This window comes from Bos javanicus, chromosome 2, assembly GCF_032452875.1.
Source record: "Bos javanicus breed banteng chromosome 2, ARS-OSU_banteng_1.0, whole genome shotgun sequence".
NCBI classification, from domain to species: Eukaryota; Metazoa; Chordata; class Mammalia; order Artiodactyla; family Bovidae; genus Bos; species Bos javanicus.
The window spans coordinates 10,440,005-10,461,982 of record NC_083869.1 but is presented as its reverse complement, the minus strand read 5'-3'; the positions used below and the strand labels follow the sequence as shown (position 1 = coordinate 10,461,982).

General features: G+C 37.4%; 1 pseudogene; it reads right to left on the bottom strand.

The window, feature by feature from the left end:
* Nucleotides 1-19,630: 19,630 nt before the first annotated feature.
* Nucleotides 19,631-20,936, bottom strand: LOC133235388 (translation initiation factor IF-3, mitochondrial-like; annotated as a pseudogene).
* Between the last annotated feature and the right edge of the window lie 1,042 nt (nt 20,937-21,978).

Sequence of the window (21,978 nt, the reverse complement as noted above, 5' to 3'; positions counted from 1 at the left end):
TAAGAGAAACCCAAGTAAGATGCTAGATGTTGCAAGAGGCATCAGAGGGCAGACACACAAACCATAATCACAGAAAAATAGTCAATCTAATCACACAGACCACAGCCTTGTCTAACTCAATGAAACTAAGCCATGCCCTGTGGGGCCACCCAAGACGGGTGGGTCATGGTGGAGAGGTCTGACAGAATGTGGTCCACTAGAGAAGGGAATGGCAAACCACTTCAGTATTCTTGCCTTGAGAACCCCATGAACAGTATTAAAAAGCAAAATGATAGGATACTGAAAGAGGAACTCTCCAGGTCGATAGGTGCCCAATATGCTATTGGAGATCAGTGGAGAAATAACTCCAGAAAGAATGAAGGGCTGGAGCCAAAGCAAAAACAATACCCAGTTGTGGATGTGACTGGTGATAGAAGCAAGGTCCGATGCTGTAAAGAGCAATATTGCATAGGAACCTGGAATGTTAGGTCCATGAATCAAGGCAAATTGGAAGTGGTCAAACAGGAGATGGCAAGAGTGAACATCAACATTCTAGGAAACAGTGAACTAAAATGGACTGGAATGAGTGAATTTAACTCAGATGACCATTATATCTACTACTGTGGGCAGGAATCCCTTAGAAGAAATGGAGTAGCCATCATGGTCAACAAAAGAATGCAAAATGCAGTACTTGGATGCAATCTCAAAAAAGACAGAATGATCTCTGTTTGTTTCCAAGGCAAACCATTCAATATCACAGTAATCCAAGTCTATGCCCCAACCAGTAACACTGAAGAAGCTGAAGTTGAACAGTTCTATGAACCTACAAGACCTTTTAGAACTAACACCCAAAAACGATGTCCTTTTCATTATAGGGTACTGGAATGCAAAAGTAGGAAGTCAAGAAACACCTGGGATAACAGGCAAACTTGACCTTGGAATACGGAATGAAGCAGGGCAAAGGCTAAAAAAATTTTGGCAAGAGAATGCACTGTCATAGCAAACACCCTCTTCCAACAACACAAGAGAAGACTCTATACATGGACATCACCAGATGGTCAACACCGAAATCAGATTGATTATGTTCTTTGCAGCCAAAGATGGAGAAGCTCTTTACAGACAACAAAAACAAGACCGGGAGCTGACTGTGGCTCAGGTCATGAACTCCTTATTGCCAAATTCAGACTTAAAATGAAGAAAGGAGGGAAAACCACTAGACCATACAGGTATGACCTAAATCAAATCCCTTTTGATTATACAGTGGAAGTCAGAAATAGATTTAAGGGACTAAATCTGATAGACAAAGTGCCTGATGAACTACGGACAAAGTTTCATGACATTGTACAGGAAACAGGGATCAAACCATCTCGATGGAAAAGAAATGCAAAAAAAACAAACTGGATGCCTGAGGAGGCCTTAAAAATAACTGTGAAAAGGAGAGTAGTAAAAAGCAAAGGAGAAAGGAAAGATATAAGCATCTGAATGCAGAGTTCCAAAGAATAGCAAGGAGAGATAAGAAAGCCTTCCTCAGCGATTAATGCAAAGAAATAGAGGAAAACAACAGAATGGGAAAGACTAGAGATCTCTTCAAGAAAATTAGAGATACAAAGGGAACATTTCATGCAAAGATGAGCTCGATAAAGGACAGAAATGGTATGGACCTAACAGAAGCAGAAGATATTAAGAAGAGGTGGCAAGAATACACAGAAGACCTGTACAAAAAAGATCTTCATGACCAAGGTAATCACGATGGTGTGATCACTCACCTAGAGCCAGACATCCTGGAATATGAAGTCAAGTCTGCCTTAGAAAGCATCACTATGAACAAAGCTAGTGGAGGTGATGGAATTCCAGTTGAGCTCTTTCAAATCCTGAAAGATGATGCTGTGTAAGTACTGCACTCAATATGCCAGCAAATGTGGAAAACTCAGCAGTGGCCACAGGACTGCAAAAGGTCAGTTTTCATTCCAATCCCAAAGAAAGACAATGCCAAAGAATGCTCAAACTACTGCACAATTGCATTCATCTCATAGGCTAGTAAAGTAATGCTCAAAATTCTCCAAGCCAGGCTTCAGCAATATGTGAACTGTGAACTTCCTGGTGTTCAAGCTGGCTTTAGAAAAGGCAGAGGAACCACAGCTCAAATTGTCAACATCTGCTGAATCATGGAAAAAGCAAGAGAGTTCCAGAAAAACATCTATTTCTGCTTTATTAACTATGCCAAAGCCTTTGACTGTGTGGATCACAATAAGCCATGGAAAATTCTGAAAGAGATGGGAATACCAGACTACTTGACCTTCCTCTTGAGAAATCTGTATGCAGGTCAGGAAGCAACAGTTAGAACTAGACATGGAACAACAGACTGGTTCCAAATAGGAAAAGGAGTACATCAAGGCTGTATATTGTCACCTTGCTTATTTAATTTATATGCAGAGTACATCATGAGAAACACTGGGCTGGAAGAAGCACAAGCTGGAATTAAGATTGCTGGGAGAAATATCAATAACCTCAGATATGCAGATGACACCACCCTTATGGCAGTAAGTGAAGAGGAACTAAAAAGCCTCTTGATGAAAGTGAAAGAGGAGAGTGAAAAAGTTGGCTTAACACTCAACATTCAGAAAACTAAGATCATGACATCTGGTCCAATCACTTCGTAGGAAATAGATGGGAAAACAGTGGAAACCATGTCAGACTCTGTTTTGGGGGGCTCCAAAATCACTGCAGATGGTAATTGCAGCCATGAAATTAAAAGAAGCTTACTCCTTGGAAGGAAAGTTATGACCAACCTAGATAGCATATTCAAAAGCAGAAACATTACTTTGCCAACAAAGGTCCATATTGTCAAGGCTATGGTTTTTCCTGTGGTCATGTATGGATATGAGAGTTGGACTGTGAAGAAAGCTGAGCACCAAAGAATTGATGCTTTTGAACTGTGGTGTTGGAGAAGACTCCTGAGAGTCCCTTGGACTGCAAGGAGATCCAACCAGTCCATTCTAAAAGAGATCAGTCCCGGGTGTTCTTTGGAAGGACTGATGATAAAGCTGAAACTCCAATACTTTGGCCTCCTCATGCGAAGAGTTGACTCATTGGAAAATACTCTGATGCTGGAAGGGATTGGGGGCAGGAGGAGAAGGGAACAACAGAGGATGAGATGGCTGGATGGCATCACCGACTCGATGGACATGAGTCTGAGTGAACTCTGGGAGTTGATAATGGACAGGGAGGTTTGGCGTGCTGTGTATTCATGGGGTCGCAAAGAGTCAGACACAACTGAGCAACTGAACTGAACTGAATTATTGTAAATAAGTAAATGAATGTTTCAAAAGTTTAGTAAAGATAGGAATGTTTACACAGTCTCCAAATACACTTTCATAAAGTTCTTAATCATTACAAAAGTTAGATGAGTTAATTGTACAGTGGATAAACCTGGCAGACATGATTTTAAATACATAGTCAAAGTTAACACTATGAATAATGAGACAAATTGAAATCACTTCCCTCCTGACAGGAATATAATCTCATTTCTGTGATATTCTTCCAAAATGTGCATAACTAGAATCTAATCAATCGTAACCTCAGACAAACCCAAATTCAGAAACACTCTACAAAATAATAGACCTATCATCTTCCAGCCTGGCAAGCTACAGTCCATGGGGTCCCAAGAGTCGGACATGACTTAGCAACTAAACCACCACATCATCTTCCAAAGTGCCAAAGTTGTGAAAATCAAGGAAATTGACACTACTCAGAACTTTCCAGACAATGTATTGATCCAGTCTGAGATAATTTTATTCTTTCCACAAAATGTTGTAGACTAGAAAATTGTGCCTAAAGTCAAAGCATTAAACAACTTTCAATTACTTTAGCATAACTCACATTTTTTTTATATTTGTGAGTTAGAAATTTTAGTTCACAATCAAAGATTTTTACTCATAACTTATATGACCACAACATATTGACCAACAAAGCTATAGTGAATAACTTGTTTTAGAAACACAGGCCATGTTTTTTGTTTTTTTTTAAATTATATTCTGTATATTATTTCTGTAAAGATAGACAATTATAACCATTTTTACTCCTAAAAACACTTCAGTTATTGTTTTTTCATAGCTAAAATAATCTAAGCTTAAAAGATAGTAGAATACTTTATTCCATTAACATCTAAACCACAGTTGTATAGTTATCTTTGAATCTTTAACTGTGTGTGTGCTAAGTCACTTCATTCATGTCCAACTCTTTGTGACCCTATAGGCTGTAGCCTGCCAGCATCCTCTGTCCATGGGATTCTTCAGGCAAGAATACTAGAGTGAGTTGCTATGCCCTCCTCCAGGGGATCTTCCCAACCCAGGATTGAACCCACTGTGTCTATCTCCTGCATTGGCAGGTGGGTTCTTTACCACTAGCGCCATCTAGGAAGCCCACATCTTTTTACAGCTTATTTACTTTTTGAGAGAAGGCCTCTATTAAAATTGATTTTTTGCTCATTTATAATTAGCACCTTGAACTTTTGTCACCTGAAAGTAAGATGGTGTCTGCCTATGAGAGCAATGTGTTCAATTTTACCTTACCAGTCATTTGAATTATTTTTGTATGGTTTGACATTTTTTTAGCCAAAAATAGGATTTATAGGTTTTGTCAGTTCTGTTCCATTGTTCTTATATTACATGATTAAAAAATGAGAACTGTTTTTAAAATGATAAATGATATAAGAGCATGACCAATTATTTGTCATCACACAAGATAAGTTGCTAGTATTCAATATCTTCACTTGGGCTCTACTGGACCATATATAACCTCTTTGAGTTGTCTTACAGAGCACCTAAAAGCATTTTAGCCCGCTGGTTCAGGCAACCTATATGTCAAGCAGAAAATATAAAACCACCGTTTTCAGGTTTGTGTTTCCCTGGAGGGGGAAAACAATTGGATGCAATTTGTCAAAAGCCAGAGTGGTACTTTAATGGACAATTTACTTTAAATGGCTGCCATTATTGCAGAACAAAGGCCCATAGCCCAAGATAAAAAATCATTTCCAATTGGTTTTCCTTAAATAGATTTAATTCCCTAAGATTAACTAAGGATAACTACCCTTTCATACTCCTCATCTATCTAAAAGCAATAAAAGTAATAGTGAAAACTTCTGAGTTCCTTCACCATAAATATGTGAAATGCAATCAATCCCCTAATATGGCATTCTGTTCAGATACTTGAGATAGGGGACTCAAGGAAAATGACAAAAACACAACAAAAAAAGCAAACTTCCCAAACTCTAAAGATTTTTTCAGTTCTTGGTAAAATTTCCAAATAACCTTAAAATTATTATTGACATATTTATATGTAAATATATATGTACATATATAATAATCAAATTCATGAAAAGTTGACATTAGAAACCTAAGAATATTTCTATTGCTGTGGTTGTTTATTCGCTAAGTTGTATCTGACTTTTGTGACCCCATGGGCTGTAGCCCACCAGGCTCCTCTGTCCATGGAATTCTCCAGGCAAGAGAATGGCAAGCCACTTCCTCCTCCAGGGGATCTTCCCGACCCAGGCATCGAAACTGTGTCTCCTGCATTGGCAGTTGGATTCTTCACCACTGTGCTATATTTCTCTTAAATGTATATTTATAAACTAAAATATTTCATAATGGAAAGTTTAAGAAATATCTATTCAAATCTCATGTTCCTTTATATTCTCCTCTTAGTATTAATTACATGTTAATATTTGCAATATTTGAGAGTTGATTGAAAACAGTACCATTATGATTCTATGTTTATCTCCCTGTTCCAGATTCCTTCATTCAAAGATTAACCCTGAGTGGCAGAAGGCAAGAATTGCTGAACATGGACATGTATGTTTGCCTGAAGCTGACCAGAGTCACACATACTCAGTTTCTGGGTTGTGAACCGATGCTAAAAACGTGACCCAGAGACAGTGAGAAAAAGAAAAACTGAAGGGGTTCAAAATAGTAATCTGATAAAATAGATGAGAGCAATCTGAAATTTCTGTCCCTCTTTCAATGTGCATCTCTCCATGCATAAGTAACCCTTTATGAAGGACTGCACAAGAAGAAAACTCAATAGACACAAATCAACATTAATGCTCTCAATCCCAGTCCCCATTAATTCACTGTTGCCTGTAAGGATCTGCTGAGAGCATGAGTTAACTAGACTTGATAGGCTAAAGTTAGCTCATATGAATAATGTATATGTTATTTTCAAATAAAATGAATGCATACCTTAATACCCATATATAAAATAAAGTTAGCTTTTGAAGTACTATAAAGGCAACATTTTGTATTTGTCATCCACCTCTATACTTAACCACACCCTCATAACTGATAGCTCATAATTTTCTATTTCCACACATCCTGCAGAGACATGAAAGCCTGAATAGCATCTACTTCAAAATGTAAACTTTCTCTTCTTTAGATGGAATTCTGCTCCATTTAGGAAGAAACAAATTATTGATACACACAATGACATGGATGAGTCTCAAAATAATTTTGCTGACTGAAAGAAGTCAGACAAAAAGAGCATATATTACATGATTCTATTAATATAAAAATCTCAGAAAATGCAAGCTAATCTATTATGATACATTACTGACAGAAAAGGTGATGGTTTGATATAAGTATACATTGCAAAACTATTACCACAACCAAGTTAACTCACACATCCATCATCTTACACAGTTACCATTTTTGCATGTGTGTGTGTGTGTGTGTGCACATGTGCATTTGTGTTTGTGTGTGTGTGGTGAAAACTCTGAAGATCTACTCTATTAAAAATTTCCAGTATACAGTCAAAGTAAATTTATAAAGCAGTAAGTTTAGTTATATTGTATCTAATTACCAGAATAATACATGTCTTTCAAACACCAGTTCTGTCTATAACCACTAGACACATGCACATACACACATTTCTGGGGGAGGAAATTAAACTAAACCTATGGGTAATGGACGGAGAAGGCAATGGCACCCTACTCCAGTACTCTTGCCTGGAAAATCCATGGACGGAGGAGCCTGGTGGGCTGTAGTCCATGGGGTCGCTGAGAGTCAGACACGACTGAGCGACTTTACTTTCACTTTTCTCTTTCATGCATTGGAGAACGAAATGGCAACCCACTCCAGTACTCTTGCCTGGAAAATCCCATGGGTGGAGGAGCCTGGTAGGCTGCAGTCCATGGGGTCGCTAAGAGTCGGACATGACTGAGCGACTTCACTTTCACTTTTCTCTTTCATGCATTGGAGAAGGAAATGGCAACCCACTCCAATATTCTTGCCTGGAGAATCCCAGGGACAGCGGAGCCTGGTGGGCTTCCGTCTATGGGGTGGCACAGAGTCGGACACGACTGAAGCGACTTAGCAGCAGCAGCAGCATGGGTAATGGAGAAGCAATCTATTTTGCAAAATTATTTTGTAACGCAGCCATTATGAAGAACCTTTCAATCTGTGGATTATCTTTTCAGCCATGGGCTTCATGTTTGGCATTTAGCTTACCAGCACTAACCAGATGGATACTTGTTGCCAAGCTCCAGGCAGTATGCTGTTCTTGGACACAAGTAAAAGACATACTTTCAGGAGCTTATAGTATATGGAAGGAAGTAAAAAAATTAAAAAATTTTAATACCAGAAACAAATAATTTTGAGAGTGTACATTCAGGGTCCTATGGGAGCATATAATAGGAAAGAGAAGAGGGTATTTATTATGTAGCGTCTACAGTTTATCATCTCACTACCCTAAGTACCAGCACACACACCATGGTCGAATAGCTTCAGCATCACCAGTAAGCTTTCTGAAATTCAGAATCTCAGACCCTACTCCAGACCTACTGACCCAGAATCTGGATTTTTGCAACATTTCCAGATGATTCACATGTACATTGAAATTTTGAAAAGCACTGTCCTAAAGCCCCAACTGAAATCTACACACACACACACACAAATAGCCAAAGGAATACAATTTAATTAAATTTAAAGTGCCATGTGGCAGTTACTTGTTTATCATTTCTAAATGAGGAAACTTCAGCTATTTTCTTAGCAATCACATTATTTTTATCTGTTAATCAGCTCATTCAGGAAGGTAGATAAAGTGAGATGCTTAGGCCATCATTTGTGTAAATCTCATGAAATAATTGACAGTTTTTGCCTTTATTATATGCTGTGTACAAGGAACTTCTCATATGCAACCATAATCTCACTTAATCCTCAATTCAGATAAAGAAATTAATGTTCCTTCTTCAAAAGGTAGTAAATTCATGTAAAAGTTGGTTTCAAAATCAGGTTTCCCTGACTTCAAAGTTTAGGCTGACAAAATGCTCAACATCCCTAATTTTCATATAGAATGAGAAACAAAAGTCTGTATAGACATTTATTATTTCTGTGTAGTTCACTCATGTGTATACTAAACTATCATTTTTAATAGAAAATAATGCTTAGAAAAATTCTAATACATTCACCAATTTATTTTTCAGAAAGTATTTAATATTAGTTTAATTATTTAATTAACTTTTTATGTTCTGTATGTTAAAATGGCTTCCCAGGTGGCTCAGCAGTAAAAAATCAACCTGCCAAGCAGAAGGCATGAGTTTGATTCCTGAGTCGGAAAGATCCCTTTGAGAAAAAAATGGCATCCTACCTCAGTATTCTTGCCTGAGAAACTCCATAGACAGAAGAGCCTGGTGGGCTACAGTTCATGGGGTCACAAAAGAGTCGGACACAGCTTAATGACTAAACACAAAAACAACATGTCAAAATGGTTAACATTTTTAATATTTATATGCTATTTTAGACTTCTGTACCTGGGATACAGCATGTTGTTTTCAATTATGTATTAGATAATTAAATAGGTATCTCAAAACAGATGGAAATAAAGGAAAATAATCAGAAAATTGTCTTTCAAATTCATCTGCAGTATGTAATTCTTTGGACATTCTATATCCCACAATATAGAGGCATATTAAAGTGATATGTAAAGAGTCCAGGGTGGGACAAAGCATTCATTCCTTTTAAATGTTATATTTTTTTTAAATCACTTTAATTTATGACCTACCTGTACAACTCATTTTCCAAATAATACATTCCTAAGTCATTTTTATGGCCATTGTTTACATCAAGAATTGCTGCCACATCTCTACAAATTACAAATTATCTCAAATACTGCTCTAGTCCTGTTTTCCAGCCAAATGAATTAAAAAGTGGGAATCACAGTCAGGAAGAGTACAGTACTGTAAGAAACAAAATTGTTCTTAAAGCTGAAGCTAAAAGGCCTTTAACAGAAAAATTGGGGTCAGGTCCTTGACCATGTATCAGCTATACCCAGAATCAGTTTCATATTTTCTATGGTCTGAGAGTAAAAAACAGTTGATATCTGATCAATGATAGTGTTGAGAGTACAAGGGTTTTCAGGCATTCACAGCAGTAAATCAATATATAATAAAGTTTTCAACTTATTGGGCATAACAAATGGCAACAAACATAATGAAAACCATATGGTAGTGGTTAATGGTACATTTAATGTCAGTGCTAACTCTATTTCTCCACAGATAATGGCTATAAATTTGTGCAGCACGGTTGACTGACTCATTTAATTCTATCAAGTGATTTTCTATGTAGTAACAAGGCATTTTTCTCTACAGCTTAATTTTTGGAATTGTCATATTATCTGTGAGGCACAGGACTTAAGTCAGTACTTACAAGACTAAATAAGCCTTTCAAGTTACACTGCAACTATATCATGGAAACTCAACATACACGAACAGCTTGTCTTGTAAATAGTATATCTGATTTTTCAAAATAACACACATGTCTATTTAAAATACGTTGTGTTACATCAAATGTTATCATTTCTTTAAACATGACATTTATTTTATAGAATTTGAGATTGTAAAAGCAATAGTTATAGAAAATTGGGGGGAAAATACAAAACCTAAAGGGGAAGGGGAGTCATTTCTAATATGCTCACCCAATAGGATTTTGGTATTTTCCCTTTCATTATATGGATTAAGTATCTTTCTTTCTAAGACAATATTTTTACTTAGAGGAATAAACTCAAGCCATATGGAAAAGTTTATGGGCACCATTGCCTTCTCTGAGAGAGATCAAGACTTGACTGTAAATGACAAGGCCTAGGATATAGAAGATGCTATGAAAATATCTTTCTGATCCTGGGACAGGAAAGAATTCCTAAAAAGAAAAAAAAAAAAGAAAAGTTTAAAGTAAATAAAAATAACCATTTTTCAGTCTCTCTTCTTTATGATCTGCTATCATACCTCTTCTTAAAAATAATTTATAATTTTCTTCATAATTTTTCTTTTTACCACCTAGCTCATGATATATACTAGTTATAATTTGTAGCATGTGCTTATGTTTATAATATAAAACAATCCATTTAAACCTCTGTCTCTTGCTCTATCACCTGCAAGGTGATCTGCTGGCTGATCTAGAAAACCAAGTGAAAGTGAAAGTGCTAGTTGCCCAGTTGTGTCCGACTCTTTGTGACCCCGTGGACTATAGCCCGCCAGGCTCCTCTGTCCATGGAACTCTCCAGGCAAGAATACTGGAGTGGGTTGCCATTCCCTTCTCCAGGGGATCGTCCTGACCTTGGGATCGAACCCAAATCTCCTGCATTGCAGGCAGATTCTTTACCATCTGATCCAGGAACATACTTTTTACTTCTCATCTTTCAGATTTCTGGCTGTTATATGATTAATTTCGGTTTCTAAACTATCAAATTTCTGTGTGTTGGCAATAGAAAAACTTCATAATTTTAAAGTTGACAAAACAGCCATTATATAGTACACTGTTGGTGGATTGTAAATTGGTGCAGTCACTGTGGAAAATAATATGATGATTCCTCAAAAGAAAATAAAAAATTGAACTAACATAGGATCCAGCAATCCCATTTCTTGATATTTATCCAAAGAAAATCAAAGCCCTAATTCAAAAAGCTATATGCACCCCCTTGTACACTGCAACATTTACAACAGCCAAGATATAAAAACAACTTGTGTCCATTGAAAAATGAACGGATAAAGATGATGTCGCAAAGAGTCGCAAGAGTTGCAAAGAGTTGGACATGACTGAAATGACAAATACACACACACACACACACACACACACATATATATATATATATATATATATATACACATATATATAGATGGGCTTCCCTGGTGGCTCAATGGTAAAGAATCTGCCTGCCAACACAGGGATTGTGGGTTTGATCCCTGGGTCAGGAAGATCCCCTGGAGATGGCAATGGAAACCCAACTAAGTCCCTAAGTCATGTCCAACACTTTTGCGACCCCATGGACTATAGTCTGTTAGGCTCCTTTGTCCATGGGATTTTCCAGGCAAGAATGCTGGTGTATATGGCCATTGCCTTCTCCAGAGAATCTTCCTGATGCAGGGATTGAACCTGCATCGCCTGCAGCTTTTGCATTGGCAGCTGAATTCTTTACCATGTGTGTAAATATATATATATATATATATATATATATATATATGCGTGTGTGTATGTGTAAAGAAGCTGTAAAAAAGAATGAGATCGTGCAATTTGCAACATCATCAAAAAAGCAAGAGAGTTCCAGAAAAACATCTATTTCTGCTTTATTGACTATGCCAAAGCCTTTGACTGTGTGGATCACAATAAACTGTGGAAAATTCTGAAGGAGATGGGAATGCCAGACCAGGACCACCGGACCTGCCTCTTGAGAAACCTATATGCAGATCAGGAAGCAACAGTTAGAACTGGACATGAACAACAGACTGGTTCCAATAGGAAAAGGAGTACGTCAAGGCTGTATATTGTCACCCTGTTTATTTAACTTATATGCAGAGTACATCATGAGAAACACCGGGCTGGAAGAAGCACAAGCTGGAATCAAGATTGCCGGGAGAAATATCAATAACCTCAGATATGCAGATGATACCACCCTTATGGCAGAAAGTGAAGAGGAGCTAAAGAGCCTCTTGATGAAAGTGAAAAAGGAGAGTAAAAAGGTTGGCTTAAACCTCAACATTCAGAAAACTAAGATCATGGCATCTGGTCCCATCACTTCATGGGAAATAGATGGGGAAACAGTGGAAACAGTGTCAGACTTTGTTTTTTGGGGCTCCAAAATCATGGCAGATGGTGATTGCAGCCATGAAATTAAAAGACACTTACTCCTGGGAAGGAAAGTTATGACCAACCTAGATAACATATTCAAAAGCAGAGACATTACTTTGCCAACAAAGTTCATCTAGTCAAGGCTATGGTTTTTCCAGTGGTCATGTATGGATATGAGAGTTGGACTGTGAAGAAAGCTGAGCACTGAAGAATTGATGATTTTGAACTGTGGTGTTGGAGAAGACTCTTGAGAGTCCCTTGGACTGCAAGGAGATCCAACCAGTCCATCCTAAAGGAGATCAGTCCTGGGTGTTCTTTGGAAGGACTGATGCTGAAGCTGAAACTCCAATACTTTGGCCACCTCATGCGAAGAGTTGACTCATTGGAAAAGACTGATACTGGGAGGGATTGAGGGCAGGAGGAGAAGGGGATGACAGAGGATGAGATGGCTGGATGGCATCACTGACTCGATGGACTTGAGTTTGAGTGAACTCCAGGAGTTGGTGATGGACAGGGAGGCCGGCGTGCTGCGATTCATGGGGTCGCAAAGAGTTGGACACGACTGAGCAACTGAACTGAAATGAACTGAAGAGAGTAGATTTTAAAGGCCCTCATCACAAGGGGAAAAAATGGTTTTAATTATATATATGTGGATGGATGTTAACTAGACTTAACTTATTGTGGTGATCATTTTACAATATATAAAAATATTATTTCATTGTATAATATATCTTTGTGTCTGATTTTTTGCGAGCCCATGGACTATAGCTGCCAGGCTCCTCAGTCCATGAGATTTTCCTTAAGACTATTGGATGGGGCTGCCATTTCCTCCTCCTGAGGATCTTCCTGACCCAGGGATAGAACCAATGTCCCCTGCATCAGCAAGTGGATTCTTTACCTTTGAGCCACCTGGAAACCCATATAGGAAATTTATATGTTTTATGTTATATATCAATTATACCTCAATTTTAAAAAAGTTTGCTGTATAAATGGAATTATATGTTATATAATCTTTCTATATTGACTCTTTTCACTCAGAATAATTCCCTTGCGAACCATCCAAATTATTATGTGTGGCAATTGTGTGCTCCTTTTTACTACTGTGTAACATTACAGTTTGTTAAACTAGTTACTTATTAAAGGACATTTGGGTTTTTTTAAGCATTTGCTATTACAGATCTGTTATGAGCATTGGTATACAAAAATTATAATCATTATAATTCTGAGATTATTATGCACTTTAGAAGTAAATTTAATTGTATTTCACTTAATCCTAAACTCTTCCTGCTCAAAGACAAGTGCTCTGAGCATCAAAGTTCAGTGGATCCACTTTGATTTATTGTTGACTGTCTCTACTCATTTCATATTATACTTAGCAGCTCTTCATTATTGTATATCATGTTCTGCATTTTTTTTTGCTGTAAACAGAATTATAGATCCACACTCAATTTCCATTAGAACTTGGCACTTTCCAGTCTCTTGTTGTTGATAAGTTATTTGAAGTCATTCTCAGTTGCATTCATTTGGTTGTATTTTTTTTTCCTATATATGCTTAAATCATTTACTTTTAGACCTAGAGTTCTGATCACGTGTGTCTAGATGCAAAGTGGTTTTACAATCATCTTGACAGATAATAGGTCCTTTCTACCCCCAAAATTTGAATATTTGTTCATTTTCTTTCCTGAATTATTTCTTTTTTTTTCCATTTTAAAACTCCAAAGGATTTAGAGAAAAGTCTTCATTATCTATATTTGTCTTATTAATTATATGTCCATAGCACCCTATACATACCTGCATTACCACATCACTTCAAAATTATCCTTTAGGTCTCCCCAACTTGACTATGAACTCTTTTGAAAAAAAGTTCTGGATGCCTTGTTCAATGCTGTATTCTCAAATAGCCTGAAATATAGTAGGTAATCAATAATCATTTGTTAAACTAAGCTGAATTTAATACATAATGTGAAGATTTAAGTCTGAAAGGAAAGAAACTGAACTATCATTTAAAAATGATGCCTAGTACTTATATTAAGGAACATATTCTTTTCTTGGTAAACAATAGGTAACCTTCCAACTGACCTCTACAAACTATAGATTACCAAGAAATAACTGATAACCATGGCGCCCTGCACACTTCTGGTTTGTAGGGCTGTATTATCTAGGACTCCAATGCATGTTTCATGCCTCTAGTTAAGAACATTTTCACAAAGTTGTTGATGTAGGCATGAGACAATCCATTGATAAGATCTACTCTCTTTTGGTTGGTATTTTAGTTTGATTAAAGTCACTTTTTGAGAAATTTTCAACTAATTCTTGCTTTATTGAATATATGGATGGCGGAATGTTGAGACGCTGTATTCTACCGCCTGACAGAGTCAGACAATAAGTTGGAAAAAGCAGACAGAAATCTTTGCTTATCATGAACCCAAAAGGTGAAAGGAAACGACTGAAGAATTTTCGATTGAAAAGTGAAGTGGTCACAGATATGTTTTGGAAATCTCTTTCAAGTCTTCAATAGCTTGTGAGATGGTGACTTAGAAAATGAATCTGTAGGCTGGGAGACAGGGAGCTATTTTTAAAAGCCCAAGAAAAGATAATGATGGAAATAGGCATAAAGTTACAGCCAAGCAAGATGAATAAACTCTAGAGATCTACTGTACAATATTATAGGTATGGTCAACAATAAATTATTGAAAACTTAAATATTTACAAAGAGGGTAGATCTCACATTAAGTGTTCTTAAAACAATAAATTAAATTTTAAAGATGATGGGAGGTTGGAGTGGCATATGAGAGGTTAAGGAAAGTGAGGCATCTGTGATATCTCCCAGTCCACCAATCTACTTTCAATCAGCTTAACTGCTGGGCAAACTACGCGTTAACTCACTGAGAAAGACAACTAGTTTAGCGAGAAGTTTATATAACTTCCCTTTCAAGGTTGAATGTTCAAACACTGCTCAATAAGATGCTTTCCCACAAGAAACAATTTCATGTATATCCAAATGTAAAGGTGATAACTTAACAGCTTAAGACTAATTAAAACATTAACAGCCCTAACATACTAGATCATGGAGATAGATTGAAACTACTAGATCAAGGAGATAGATTGAAAAGACATAAAGTAATAAATGATTTAACCTCAGTAGGTCCAGTAAGGCTCTCTGTAACTTTCTCTCTGACCCTTAAGATTTTAGCATTTTTTGCACTTGAATGTGTGGACACCTGTTTACTCCAAAGATGGAAACTTCTGACTCTCTGTCAAGGTTGTCAGGGCTTTTATTTTCTCTCAATTTAAGGTAAGAAATTTATTTTTAGCAATGAATGTCTCTATTTTTATTTCCTTTACATAGTCAAAGCAAGGTCAAGATCAAGAGGTCAGTGGCTTAATATAATTTCACCTTGCTTTGTATAAAAACATAAAGCATTTTAAAAATTGTATTCATCTTTTTTTAGGTTATATGGTGCTATCTATGTACAAACCCCTAAGTTAGAGGGAAAAGAAAAAACCTAAACATTCTACAGCTCCTATCTTTTTAGACATTTTCATGATGAAACTAATGATGAAAATTTTTAAATGCACATCCTTTAGCTAAAATAAAATTCTTTGCATAAAGTAAAAAATATACCAATTAAATGACCTTTCTCACCTTTTTGCAAAACCAGCAAGTTAAAAAGAGAGAAATGGAACTGAAGATATCAATTCTCAGGTACAATTTATATTAAGAAACAGAATATTGCAAGTATTTTTGTTTTAAAAATATTATAAATATATACTATGTATTGCATTTAATAAGGCATTAATATCCCTAATTTTATTGTTTAACCCCAAAAAGCACTATGGCTAAATTATAAAGAACATGCTAATAATAATAATAATGAAAGGAAATATTCCTTTTCTCACCCGAGGCCCTTGTACCTGGAACATTCTGTCCCTGAGGATGTTTTTTTTTTTTTTTCTCATTTCTTCTTCCTCCTTCTGACCTCTGTAAAGCAAACTTCTCATCCTTCATTTTTAATGTTAAATTCTCAGAAAATTTCCTAAGTAACCCATCTTCCATCTTCTATTATTTCCTCCCTACATCATAATTCTCTGAAAAATATCACTATTTAAAATTTTTTGTTTATTTTTCTTCATTTAGGTCAAGCACCTTCTCACTCTTGCTTGCCATCATAAACCTGGTACTTAAAACAACTACGAAAAAGTTTTGTTTTTTTGTTTTTTGTTTTACATTTTTTTTATTTTATTTTATTTTTAAACTTTACATAATTGTATTAGTTTTGCCAAATATCAAAATGAATCCACCACTGGTATACATGTGTTCCCCATCCTGAACCCTCCTCCCTCCTCCCTCCCCATACCATCCCTCTGGGTCGTCCCAGGGCTCTAGCCCCAAGCATCCAGTATCGTGCATCGAACCTGGACTGGCATCTCATTTCATACATGATATTTTACATGTTTTTTTAAATCATGTCAAGTTTTTTCTAACCACAATGGTAGGAAATTAGAAAGCAAAATGGCAACCGACTCCAGTATTCTCTCCTATAGAATCCCACGGACAGAGGAACTTGGCAGACTACAGTTCATGGGGTTGCATGGAGTCCGGGGCACAACTTAGGGACTAAACCACTAACCACCACCAACAGGAAGAAAGCTGGAAAATTCGCAAATAAGTAGAAATTAAACAACATGCTACTGAACAACCGAGTCAAAGAAGATCAAAAATGAAATTACAAAGTATCTTGAGACAAATATAAAGGAAAACACACTAAAACAGATGGGATGCAGCAAAAGCCATTCTAAGTGGGAAGTTTTTAGAAATAAATACTACATTAAAAAAAGAGAGAGAGAGAGCTAAAATAAACAAACTACCTTTACAACCTCAAATCATTAGAAAAAGAAGAACAAACTATGCCTGTTAGATGCAAGAAAGAAAAAATAAAGATTAGATCAGAAATAGATGATAGAGACTAGAAACATAATAGAAAAAAATTAATGAAACTAAGAGTTTATTTTTAGAAAAGGTAAACAAAATTGACCAATCTTTGACTAGATTAACCAAGAGAAAAGAGAGAAGTTGCACATAAAATTGGAAATGAAAGAGGATACATTGTAATTCAGTCAGTTCAGTCGCTCAGTCATGTCCGACTCTTTGCGACCCCATGAATCACAGCACGCCAGGCCTCCCTATCCATCACCAACTCCCGGAGTTCACTCAGAATCACGTCCATCGAGTCAGTGATGCCATCCAGCCATCTCATCCTCTGTCGTCCCCTTCTCCTCCTGCCCCCAATCCCTCCCAGCATCAGAATCTTTTCCAATGAGTCAACTCTTCACGTGAGGTGGCCAAAGTACTGGAGTTTCAGCTTTAGCATCATTCCTTTCAAAGAAATCTCAGGGCTGATCTCCTTCAGAATGGACTGGTTGGATCTCCTTGCAGTCCAAGGGACTCTCAAGAGTCTTCTCCAACACCACAGTTGAAAAGCATCAATTCTTTGGCGCTCAGCTTTCTTCACAGTCCAACTCTCACATCCATACATGACCACTGGATTGTAATTATTACGACAGAAATACAAAAGATATAAGAAGCTATTGTGAACAATTACAAGCCAATAAACTGTACAACTTAGAAAAAAATGGATAAATTCCTAGAAACACACAACCTACCAGGACTGAATCATGAAGAATTAGAAAATCTGAAGAGACTGATAATGACTAACAAAACTGAACTAATAATCAAAAACCTCCTTATAAAGACCTATGTTTATAAATACCCTCTCCAGAGCTGCCTGTTCTAATGCCACCCTCCATTGTCTGTGACTCTACTTTGTATAGAGTACCATTCCTCCACATGAAAACACCTTGAGCCTTGCCTAAAAAATCAATTCAAAGAAAAAGATACTTAGATTTGATTAACCAACTAAACAATGATCCTGTTTACTTTTAATACAACCAGTGCAAATTTCCCCTAATTCTGTGAACACATCTTACTCTACTTCTCACCAGAATTAGACACAGCTGAAGAAGCTTTTCTTGAAACATTCTTTCTTTCATTCCTCACCTTCTCCAGACCTTCATATCTCAGTGATTATTCTTAATGTTCATAGCAGATTTCTCCTTATTTCCCTATTTTGGATGAAGAGCAAACTTACATGTGCAAAACTTCACTCTTAGTTAAGCCTCTTGTGTCCAGCTCTCTAGACAACATCACCATGTGGATGTCCCAGATTAAAACCAGGATTAACGCATTAAAACAAACAAAAAAGCATTTCCTGCATTTTCCTCTGTTTTATTCATCTTAGTAAATGGTACCAACATTCTTATTTGTTTAAGCCAAAAAACAACATCAATTTTTTTCTTTTCACACCTCATACCTTAATCATTATCAAATCAGATCTGCTCTAGCTTCTAAATGTTGGCCAGATCCAACCAATACTCACCATTTCCACAACTATAATTCTAATTCAAGTTACCTTGCAACGTCCCTTGCCAGGACTACTGAAACAGCTCCCCAGTTGGCTTAATTTCAGTCTGCCATCCTACCTTTATGTCTGTCCTTATAGATTAGAGTATTGTGTACTTTAGTCTTTTTGTTTCAGCTTAAAGAGTTCTTTTCAATATTTTTTTGTAAGGTAGGTCTAGTGGTAGTGAACTCTCTCAGTTTTGTTCATCTGGAAAAGCCTTAGTTTATCCTTCATATTTGAATGGTAACTCTGCTGGATAGAACGTTCTTGGCTGGCAATTTTTATGGTTCAATATTTTGAATATGTGATTCTACTATCTCCTGGCCTTTAGAGTTTCTACTAAGAAATCTCTTGATAGCCTAAAGGGGGATACTTTTATAGGTGACAGTCTTTTTTTCCCTTGCTGCTTTTAAAATTTTTTCCTGTATTGTTAACTTTTGATAATTTCAATATAATGTATCTTGAAGAAGATCTTTTTGCATTGAGATAATAAGGTGTTGCATAATTTCATAGACTTGTATACCAAGTTCTTTCCATGTTTGGGAAGTTCTCAACTATCATTTTTTAAATATACCCTCTGCTCCCTTCTCCCTCTCTTCTGCTTCTCAGAAACACATTGTTCTTGCATTGACTTTTCCAATGGAGTCAGTTCACACATAGTTTCTTCACTTTTAAAAAATCTTACTTTCCTTTCCTCCTGCATCAAAATTATTTCTATATTTTTTCCCTTGAGCTTGCTAATTCTCTCTTCCATATGATCTGTTCTATTTCCAAAGCTTTCTAATGCATTCTTTAACTTATTTATTGAGTGCTTCAGCTCCAGAATTTCTACTTGTTTCTTTTTTAGAATTTCAGTCTCTTTAGTAAAGTACTCCTCTGTTTGTTGGTTTTTATTTCTGAGGTCACTGAACTTCCCTTCTGAATTTTCTTTAGTTTGTTGGATTTCTTCATAACAGCTCTTTGAAAGTCCTTATGTAGATCATAATGGTCCATGTCTTTGAGTTTGGTTGCTGGAAAACTGCCATTTTCTTTTTGTGACACCGTAATACTGTGATTTTTCATAGTGTTTGATGAGAAGTGTCTCTGCCACTGCATTTGACACAGTGAACACCTTTCTTACTTAGGCAAGGCTTGGGTCACTTCAATTATAATAGTTCAATAGATTGATAGTTAGGAGCCTTTTTCTTTTCTTTTTTCTATCTCTTAGAAGCATGTTTTTTATTAAAAATCACTGGTGCAGGACATCAGATGCTCCATCCTTCCCATTTTCCCTGTTCACAGTGTCTCTTCTCTGGGTACCCTGAGCTGCTGTCCACGCATTCTCCTCCTTTTTGCTCAAGAGACCAAGAACACACATCACAGCCTTGTCACCTCTAATGGGCTAAGGCTTGGATGAGAAAGTTGCTTGACAGAAGACATTATCTGGAGGATTCTATTGGTTCCTGCATTTTTTTTTTTTTTTTCGGGCTTGCCTTCATTCTTCCCTTTCTTTATTGTAATCTGAACTTTGTACTTTTTTTTGATCCACTGCTGAATCTGTTTGCTCTTTGTATCCAAATCATGTTGTCCAATGTTTGAAGAAAAAGTCAGTTCCTTTGCCAGGGTGGGTTCTGGCTTGAGTTCAGCCCTCTCCATCTTTCTGAGCCACAGCTGCACCTGATGGATCTGTGACCCCGTCAGGAGCTGATACGGGGTGGGTTCCACCCCCTCTTCACCAGCCATAGGTCCCGATGGGCAGCCACGAGCCTGACTGCGCTCGCTCTGTGCGTGTGGTCGTTGCCCTGCTCCTCCACGTGAATGATAACGCACGTGAATGATAACTTGAATGATAACACTTGTTGATTTTTCTCCCAACGTTACTGAAAGACATCTCATCCCTTTTTTTTTTTTTTCCCTTCCCTCGTCCTGGGTGTCTTCAGTACTAAAAGCTTTTGTGTGAATGAGGCAGGCTGGTACTGGGGACCACTGTACGGGCACTGGCTTCTGTAGGATGTACTTACCCAAACATCTTCTAATGCAGTTATTCTCAGTCTATCTGGCTTGTGATGTGAACTTCTTCAGGAAAAGAGCAGCCATCCTTTTTAGGAAGAACCGTAATCATCCCCAGTGGATGGCATTTAGTGGAGTTCAGTTCAGTTTAGTTCAGTTGCTCAGTCGTGTCCGACTCTTTGTGACCCCATGAATCACAGCATGCCAGGCCTCCCTGTCCATCACCAACTCCCGGAGTTCAATCAAACTCATGTCCATCGAGTCAGTGATGCCATCCAGCCATCTCATCCTCTGTCGTCTGCTTCTCCTCCTGCCCCCAATTCCCCCCCATCAGGGTATTTTCCGAGTCAACTCTTCACATGAGGTGGCCAAAGTATTGGAGTTTCAGCTTCAACATCAGTCCTTCCAAAGAACACCCAGGACTCATCTCCTTTAAGATGGACTGGTTGGATGTCCTTGCAGTCCAAGGGACTCTCAAGAAACTTCTTCAACACCACAGTTCAAAAGCATCAATTCTTCAGCACTCAGCTTTCTTCACAGTCCAACTCTCACATCCATACATGACCACTGGAAAAACCATAGCCTTGACTAGACGGACCTGTGTTGGCAACGTAATATCTCTGCTTTTTAATATGCTATCTAGATTGGTCATAACTTTCCTTCCAAGGAGTAAGCATCTTTTAATTTCATGGCTGCAATCTCCATCTACAGTGATTTTGGAGCCCCAAAAGATAAAGTCTGACACTGTTTCCACTGTTTCCCCATCTATTTCCCAAAGTGATGGGACCAGATGCCATGATCTTAGTTTTCTGAATGTTGAGCTTTAAGCAAAACTTTTCACTCTCCTCTTTCACTTTCATCAAGAGGCTTTCTAGTTCCTCGTCACTTTCTGCCATAGGGTGGTGCCATCTGCATATCTGAGGTTATTGATATTTCTCCCAGCAATCTTGATTACAGCTTGTGCTTCTTCCAGCCCAGCGTTTCTCATGATGTACTCTGCATATAAGTTAAATGAGCAAGGTGACAATATACAGCCTTGATGTACTCCTTTTCCTATTTAGAACCAGTCTGTTGTTCCATGTCCAGTTCTAACTGTTGCTTCCTGACCTGCATATAGGTTTCTCAAGAGGCAGGTCAGGTGGTCTGGTATTCCCATCTCTTTCAGAATTTTCCACAGTTTATTTGATCCACACAGTCAAAGGCTTTGGCATAGTCAATAAAGCAGAAATAGATGTTTTTCTGGAACTCTCTTGCTTTTTTGATGATCCAGTGGATGTTGGCAATTTGATCTCTGGTTCCTCTGCCTTTTCTAAAACCAGCTTGAACATCTGGAAGTTCACGGTTCAAGTATTGCTGAAGCCTAGCTTGGAGAATTTTGAGCATTACTTTGCTAGCATGTGAGATGAGTGCTATTGTGTGGTAGTTTGAGCCTTCTT